The sequence below is a fragment of the Oncorhynchus masou genome, chromosome 13 (genome assembly GCF_036934945.1).
Source record: "Oncorhynchus masou masou isolate Uvic2021 chromosome 13, UVic_Omas_1.1, whole genome shotgun sequence".
NCBI classification, from domain to species: Eukaryota; Metazoa; Chordata; class Actinopteri; order Salmoniformes; family Salmonidae; genus Oncorhynchus; species Oncorhynchus masou.
Genome location: NC_088224.1, coordinates 48794731 through 48803447, shown reverse-complemented (window position 1 = coordinate 48803447; position 8717 = coordinate 48794731).

Sequence of the window (8717 nt, the reverse complement as noted above, 5' to 3'; positions counted from 1 at the left end):
CTGTCATAGTTGAAGTGTACCTATGATGAAAATTACAGGTCTCTCTCATCTTTTTAAGTGGGAGAACTTGCACAATTGGTGGCTGACTAACTACTTTTTTTGCCCCACTGTATAGACTTTTTCTGTTGTATTATTGACCGTATGTTTGTTTGTTTGTTTTCCATGTGTAACTCTGTGTTGTTGTTTGTGTTGCACTCCTTTGCTTTTTCTTGGCCAGATCGCAGTTGTAAATGAGAACGTGTTCTCAACTAGCCTACCTGGTTAAATAAAGTTGAAATACTTTCTTTTTTTAAATTCTTTTGCAGCAGCAGAATTCAGACCGAAACGTTTTGGCAAAGTCATAATCCGTGTTCAAATGAAATATACTGATCAAAAATATAAATCCAACATGTAAAGTGTTGGTCCCATGTTTCATGAGCTGAAATAAAAGATCCCAGAAATGTTCCATACGCGCAAAAAGCTTATTTCTCTCATTTTGTGCACAAATTTGTTGACATCCCTGTTAGTGAGCATTTCTCCTTTGCCAAGATAATCCATCCACCTGACAGATGTGCTATATCAAGAAGCTGTTTAAACCTGCAGACAAATCGCCACTCTTAAATGTGCAGTTTTGTCACACAACGCCACAATGCCACAGACGGCTCCAGTTTGGAGGGAGCGTTGAATTGGCATGCTGACTGCTGGAATGTCCACCAGAGCTGTTGCCAGATAATTTTACGTTTTACATTATTCTGAATGGCTGGGCCTGGCTCCCCGGTGGATGGGTCTATGCCCTCCCAAGCTCACCCATGGCTGCGCCACCTGCCCAGTCATGTGAAATTCATAGATTAGTGGCTAATTAATGTATTTCAAATCTACTTATTTCAGCAATGTTTTTTTTGGACAGCAGTGGCGTCTTCCGTGGTGTCCTCCCATGAACACCATTCTTGTTTAGTGTTTTACGTATTGTAGACTCGTCAACAGAGATGTTAGCATGTTCCAGAGATTTCTGTAAGTCTTTAGGTGACACTCTAGGATTCTTCTTAACCTCTTTGAGCATTCTGCGCTGTGCTCTTCCAGTCATCTTTGCAGGACGGCCACTCCTAGGGAGAGTAGCAACAGTGCTGAACTTTCTCCATGTATAGACAATTTGTCTTACTGTGGAATGATGAACATCAAGGCTTTTAGAAACCCTTTTGTAACACTTTCCAGCTTTATGCAAGTCAACAATTCTTTAATATTTGGTCTTCTGAGATCTCTTTATGTTCGTGGCATGGTTCACAATCAGGCAATGCTTCTTGTGAATAGATAACTCAAATTTTGTGAGTGATTTTTATAGGGAAGGCCAGTCTGATCCAACATCTCCAATCTCATCTTAATGATTGTACTCCAGGTTAGCTGACTCCTGACTCCTGAGAAGTCATTAGCCTAGGGGTTCACATACTTTTTCCAACCTACACTGTGAATGTTTAAATGTTGTATTCAATATAGACAAGAAAAGTACAATAATGTGTGTGTTGTTAGTTTAAGTTTGTCTGTTGTGACTTGGATGAAGATAAGATCTATTTTATGACCAAAAAAAATAATAATCCAGATAATTCCTATAACGGCATTCAGAGGTGGAAGAAGGATCGGACCAAAGTGCAGCGTGGTAAGTGTTCATGATGATTTATTCAAAACGACCTGAACACTAAAATACAAAACAATAAACGATGTGAACAAAATGAAAACCGAAACAGTACCGTGTGGCCCAAACACTCACACAGAAACAAACACCCACAAACCAAAAGTGAAACCCAGGCTACCTAAGTATGATTCTCAATCAGAGACAACTAACGACACCTGCTTCTGGTTGAGAACCATACTAGGCCGAACACAAAAACCAACATAGAAAAACAAACAGACTGCCCACCCCAACTCACACCCTGACCATACTAAAACAAAGAATAAAATAACAGAACTATGGTCAGAACGTGACAATTCCAAAGGGTTCACATACTTTTTCTTGCCACTTTTTCTTGCCACTTTAAGTATCTGAAAGACTTTACTCGATTTTTCGGGAGACAACATGGTTGTCCAACACACGGTCTAATTGTATGGTTCAGCCATTTACCCAAATTGTTTGTCAGAGCCTCCGTATTCGGTGGCACGAGTTTGTAATTGAGATGTGGTGTTCTGCACCAGTCTAAGAAAAACAAGCTGCCATGTTTGTCACCAGGCTGTATACTTCAAAAAACCTTGTTATTTACATAATCTGGGAGAGAGGGAGTGAATCACATCTGAACTGAATAGATGAATGGGGAATGTTCTGCCAAGGAATGGAGTGATGCCTAAATAAAAGATTATTGCTGTATACGTATGTGGAGGGAGTGGGAAGTCAGATGGATGTCGCTACTAGATGCATAAATAAAAGATTATAGCTGTATACGTAGGTGGAGGGAGTGGGAAGTCAGATGGATGTCGCTACTAGATGCGTAAATAAAATATTATAGCTGTATATGTAGGTGGAGGGAGTGGGAAGTCAGATGGATGTCGCTTACTTGTCAATCTTTCCACTTTGCCTTGAGAGGACAGGTGCATATATTATAGTCTGTAGCAGGTGTTGTTTTAGCTACATTTACACTGCAGGTACAGTATGATGCAGCCATGTTCCAGGAGAGCTACAAAAAAAGGGCCAAATCCGCTCACTGCTGCTTCCACAAAAGAGAGCAGGAATGTTACCTTTTTCCTATAGTTACTCAGTAAGAAACCACTGTCAGTTTGGGAACCACTAGCTTAGACCACCCCAGACCACATCTACAGTTAATTGTCTTTTTTTTGTCCAGTCCCTGTGTCAAGGCAAACACGCTTCATAAAACACTATCTCTTAATGTCCCAGGATCGACAGTGCCTAGGTTGGACCACAGTGAGAACGAGGATATCACAGTCATGAAGAGTCTGGCTGCACAGGACGACGACAGCAAGCCCTGCAGGTGACGCAAACGACGGACAGCCGCTTCCAGCCAGGACGACAAGGCAGGCCAGGAGGCCAAGCCCAAACGTGGGGGAGGAGCCGTGGGCCATGTCCAATGCCACAGACACCACCCTGGAGACGAAAGACGAACAGAACAATCCTCCCAAAAGAGGTCGCAGTAGACGGCCCCCAAGGTACCATTTTGTTTTTTGACCCCGTTTGCCTTATTTTAATGGAGATGCTCAGGATTTTACAACTTAATTTTTTGTGGCCCATAGACAAATACAGTGTGAGGAACCATCTATATCAAGTTGTGAAATCCTGAACTTACCGCTTAATGGTTGCTATCCAACTTATCTTCAACACAGCTCACATAATTTATCAGATCTCACAATACTCAGAAGTGTTTATACAGACCATCTTTATAGCGCCACTGCTACGCAACCAATGTTTACAACAAGACTGTGGGTCTTGTTGCGGTTGTTTGATCTGTTCTTGTAATTAATACTTTTACTCTATAAAGTGTTCTTGGAAGTTAGTTGTAATAAAATGTATTATTATGATCAATATTGAGGCTGCTGTGCATAATAATGACACACTTACCAAGGGCATGAGGGGCCGGAAGAAGGCTGCTTGTCATGCTGAGGAGGAGGAAGAGGAGCAGTGGGAGGAGGAAGATGGCAGCAGTGAGAACATGAAAGTGAAGCCCACGGTGCAGAGAGGAGGCAGGGCACCACGGAGGTCGCAGCAGAGGCTACTGATTACTTTTTTTAATGGCTAATTGTAGATTGCCGCGGAGCAGTATGTTGCTCTGGAGCTGCGGGTTTCAGGCCCTTGGTCTAAATGGACACATTGAAAGGTTGATAAATTGATAGCCAACTCCTAACATGCTACTAATCTCTTGAAAAGAAGGTGTGGATGGGGAATCTTTTGTGACATTTTGTTGATGTATGTGTTCTTTTACAGACTGGAGGCCACAGATGACTGCAGAATCAACGCCACAGAAAAGATGGGGGAGACCTCCCAAATCACAGCAACATTCAGCCATGAAAAATATGTAACTCATGTGGCATTTTCTTCAACTTCATTCCTTATCCTTTATATTTTGAATTAATTCAGTGCCATGAGTTGCTGTTTGTAGATTTTTGTTTTGATTTGACTTCAATGTTAACCCTGTTACTCAGTGAGGATCAGGCTGTACAATGACCTGCTGTGTGTTTCAGGCACACAGGACGTTTGAGTAAAGAGAACGAGTCCGAGGTGGAGGAGATGGAGATGTCTCAGAGCCAGGAAGAGGAGGAGAGCAAGACCACAACCAAAGTAAGTAGTCCCCTCACTCACCTCTGCCTCCCCCTCAAACACACTCTCCACCCCTCACCTACCTCCCCCTTGACCTCCAGTCCCCGCCTCACCTCCACCTCTTCACCTGACCCTACACTCCCTCACCCACCCCTCTCCTCTCAGCCCCCTCCCCACCTTGTCACCCTCCTTCACATACTCCTCCACCCCTTGACCCGCCTCTCTCAATTCTCACCCACCTCAATGTGCCATCTCTCAGCTGTGCTGGTAAAGTCTTTATATACAGGACCAGTCAAAAGTTTGGAACACCTACTAATTCCAGGGGTTTTCTTTATTTTTACTATTTTCTACATTGTAGAATAATAGTGAAGACATCAACACTATGAAATACATATGGAATCATGTAGTAACCAAAAAAGTGTTAAACAAATCAAAATCTATTTTAAGATTTTACTCTTCAAAGAAGCCACCCTTTTCTTGATGACAGCTTTGCACACTCTTGGCATTCTCTCAACCAGCTTCATTAGGTAGTCACCTGGAATGCATTTCAATTAACAAGTGTGCCATGTTTTTTATTTTACCTTTATTTAACCAGGCACGCAAGTCAGTTAAGAACAAATTCTTATTTTCAATGACGGCCTAGGAACAGTGGGTTAACTGCCTGTTCAGGGGCAGAACGACAGGTTTGTACCAGCTCGGGGGTTTTGAACTTGCAACCTTCCGGTTACTAGTCCAACGCTCTAACCACTAGGCTACCCTGCCGCCCCATGTTAAAAGTTAATTTGTGGAATTTCGTTCCTTCTTAATGCGTTTGTGCCAATCAGTTGTGTTGTGACAAGGTGTAGGGGTGGTATACAGAAGACCAAGTCCAAACCAAGTCCATATTATGGCAAGAACAGCTCAAATAAGCAAAGAGAAATGACAGTCCATCATTACTTTTAAGACATGAAGGTCAGTCAATCTGGAAAATTTCAAGAACTTTTGAAGTTTCTTCAAGCGCAGTCGTAAAAAAAAGAATCAAGAGCTATGATGAAATTGGCTCTCATGAGGACCGCCACAGGAAAGGAAGACCCAGAGTTTACTATGCTGCAAAGAAACCACTACTAAAGGACACCAATAGGAAGAAGAGACTTGCTTATGCCAAGAAACACGAGCAATGGACTTCAGACCGGTGGAAATCTGTCCTTTGGTCTGATGAGTCCAAATTGGAGATGTTTGGTTCTAAACATTGTGTCTTTGTGAGACGCAGAATGGGTGAACGGATGATCTCTGCATGTGTGGTTCCCACCGTGAAGCATGGAGGAGGAGGTGTGATGGTCTGGGGGTGCTTTGCTAGTGACACTGTCTGTGATTTATTTAGAATTCAAGGCACACTTAACCAGCATGGCTACCACAGCATTCTCCAGCGATATGTCATCCCTTCTTGTTTGCACTATCATTTGTTTTTCAACAGGACAATCACCCAACACACCTCCAGGCTGTGTAAAGGCTATTTGACCAAGGAGAGTGATGGAGTGCTGCATCAGATGACCTGGCCTCCAGGGTGAAGGAAAAGCAGCCATCAGCGTATGTGGCAACTCCTGCAAGACTGTTGGAAAAGCATTTCTCATGAAGCTGGTTGAGAGAATGTTAGTGTGCACAGCTGTCATCGAGGTAAAGCGTGGTTACTTTGAAGAAAATTAAATATATTTTGATTTGTTTAACACCTTTTTTGGTTATTACATGATTACATGGGCTTTCTAACCAGGACTTCCATGCTGTTGTTGTGCCCAGGTGCGACGGAAGATGGGCAGGAGAAGATGAAACAGAGATCATGTTTTTTTTCTCCAAGGTCAGGGGGCCCATGACCACAAGGACAAGAACAGATGGAGAGGAGCTGTACATCGATCGCCTAGGCGATTTGCATTTTATTGTGCATGTGCAAAGGTGCCTCTGCAGATGATGAAAAAAAACGACAAGTGACAAATCCAAGATTAAATCAAGTATTTGATCCATTTGGCTGCCCAGCATTGTTTTATTAGTGTTTTGAGACAGAGAAAGGAGTATGAAATAGATAAGAATACAATTAACTAATTGCAATTTCCTCATACATTTTTCCAGTCTGTTTAATTAATCAAATATTCTATATGAAATATGTGTTTGTATTCCTCTGTGGAATTGGTCCTTCTGCATGGTGGCTGTGTCCCAAATCAAATGGTATTTGTCACATGCTTCGCAAATAACAGGTGTTGACGAACAGTGAAATGCTTACTGATGGGGCCTTTTCTAACAATTCATAGTTAATGAAGAAAATATATATAGTGACACAAGGAATAAATACGTAGTGAATAACGAGTAAAACTAAGAACAAATAAAAATAACATGGCTATACCCTGGGGTACGAGGTAATTGAAGTAGCTATATAAAGATATAAACACAACATGTAAAGTGCTGTTCCCGTGTTTCATGATCTGAAATAAAGGAGTAGTTCTAACTAATAAAGCCCTTTTGTGGGGAAAGATGAATTCTGATTTGCTGGGCCTGGCTCCCCAGTGGGTGGGCCTGGCTCCCCAGTATGTGGGCCAATGCCCTCTCAGGCCTACCCATGGCTGCGCCCCTGCCCAGTCATGTGAAATACAAACATTAGGGCCTAAGTTATTTATTTCAGTTGACTGATCTCCTTATATGAAATGTAACTCAGAATTCTTTGAAATTGTTGCATGTTCTGTTTATATTTTTGTTCAGTATACATATCAGTAGGGGTACAGGGACTAGGCAACAAGATGGATAATAGACAGTAGCAACAGCGTATGTGTGTGCATGTTATGTGTGGGTGGGTGTACTGTGTGTGCGTGTGTAGAGTCAGTGCAAGAGTTAGTGCAAAAAAAGGGTCAATGCAGGCAGTCCGGGTAACCTTTTTGATTAGCTATTTAGCATTGGTGGTAGAAGCTGTTCAGGGACCTGTTGGTTAAAACTTGATGCACAGGATCTGCTTGCTGTGCGGTATTAGAGAGAACAGTCTATGACTTGGGTGGTGCTGTAGTGACCTTTTCACAACTGTGTGTGGACCATATTAATTCCTTAGGGATGTGGACATCAAGGAACTTTAAGCTCTCGACCTGGATGGGGGCTTGCTTGCCGCTCCGTTTCCTGTAGTCCACGACCAGCTCCTTTGTTTTGTTGAGGGAGAGGTTGTTGTCCTGGCACCATGCTGCCAGGTCTCTGTCAAAAGTAGTGCACTAAATATAGGGATTAGGGTGTGTTTGTCAAAAGTAGTGCAATATACACTGAGTATACTAAACATAAAGCACATTTGCTCTTTTCATGACATAGACTGGCCAGGTGAAAGCTATGATCCCTTATTGATGTCACTTGTTAAATCCACTTCAATTAGTGTAGTTGTGGAGGAGACCGGTTAAATAAGGATTTTTAAGTCTTGAGACGATTGAGATAGGGATTGTGTTTCCCATTCAGAGGTTGAAGACAAAAAATGTCCTTTTGAACTGGGTATGGTAGTTGGTGCCAGACTCACCAGTTTGTGTCAAGAACTGCAACACAGCTGAGTTTTTCACGTTCAACAGTTTCCCGTGTGTATCAAGAATTGTCCACCACCCAAAGGACATCCAGCCAATTTGACAACTGTGGGAAGCATTGTGTTAACATGGGCCAGAATCCCTGTGGAAAGCTTTCGACACCTTGTAGAGTCCATCCCCCGACGAATTGAGGCTGTTCTGAGGGGCAAAGCAGGTGCAAATCAATATTAGGGAGGTGTTCCTAATCTTTGGTATACTCAGTGTATACTGTGCATCCAGAAAATATTCAGACACCTTGACTTTTTCCCCATGTTACGTTACAGTCTTATTCTAAAATTGATTGATGAACATTTTTTTATTTAATCTACACACGATACCCCATAATGACACATTTTTGCAAATGTATATATTTTTTTTAAGTATTCAGGCCCTTTGCTGCAAGACTCATAATTATGCTCAGGTGCATCCTGTTTCCATTGATCATCCTTGAGATGTTTCTATAACGTCATTGGAGTTCACCTATGGTAAATTCAATTGATTGGACATGATTTGGAAAGGCACATACCTGTCTATATAAGGTCCCACAGTTGACAGTGCATGTCCGAGTAAAAACCAAGCCATGAGGTCAAAGGAATTGTCTGAGACTGGATTGAGCTCCGCGATTGGATTGTGTTGAGGCACAGGGGAAGGACACCAAAAAATGTCTGCAGCATTGAAGGTCCCCAAGAACACAGTAGCCTCCATCATTCTTAAATGGAAAATGTTTGATACCACCAAGACTCTTCCTAGAGCTGGCCGCCCAGCCAAACTGAGCAATCGGTGTAGAAGGGCCTTGGTCAGAGAGGTAACCAATAACCCAATGGTCACTCTGACAGAGTTAATATGTGGAGACGGTAGAAACTTCCAGAAGGACAACTATCTTTGCAGCACTTCACCAATCAGACCCTTATGGTAGAGTGGCCAGACGGAAGCCA